Genomic DNA, 680 nt, shown 5'->3' on the forward strand with positions numbered 1-680 from the left:
AACATGATCATCATTAGCATCATTATTATCATTATCGCTAGGTAAATGCTCGTCACCAAATTTTGTCTCGGCCTCAGAGATAGAAACATCATTAGAATTCTCAATAGGTTTTTCTATAATAGGTTCGCTGGAAGCATGCAAAGTTTTATTCTTACACTTTTTATTCTTCTTCTTAGGTGAACCAGCCTTAATTCTCTAAGAATCTTGTTCAATTCTTTTAGGAGGATTCTTAGGATACAAAGGTTCTTGAGTCATTCTACCACCTCTAGTCTGATCATTAGTTTTACTAGACATTTCATTACTCTAACTGGTCTACCAAGTCGATGTGTCTTCATCGAGCCTACCTAGTTTCTAATTCATCACCCATTTACTTTAAGTTATTCCGCTACTGAAGATTCTGTGATCTACTTTGTGAAGAACGTGAAGACTTTCATCATGGTGCCTTTTATTTCTTCAGTTCATCTTCTGTACACTTCAATGTTTGTATGATTGCATGTTCATCACTTGCATCTATCTTGTTTGCATGCTTTTATGTTTTTGTGATGAATTAGTCTCGTCCTCGTTTTTACTTCCTCACTACGATCTTCATCAAATTCATCAGAGTTTGACAAATTTTCAAAAATCTCCCATTCACCCCCCCCCTTTGGGAGTGAACCTGCGCTTTCACCTTGGATCGCTCC

This window comes from Triticum dicoccoides, chromosome 3A (assembly GCF_002162155.2).
Source record: "Triticum dicoccoides isolate Atlit2015 ecotype Zavitan chromosome 3A, WEW_v2.0, whole genome shotgun sequence".
Taxonomy (NCBI): Eukaryota; Viridiplantae; Streptophyta; class Magnoliopsida; order Poales; family Poaceae; genus Triticum; species Triticum dicoccoides.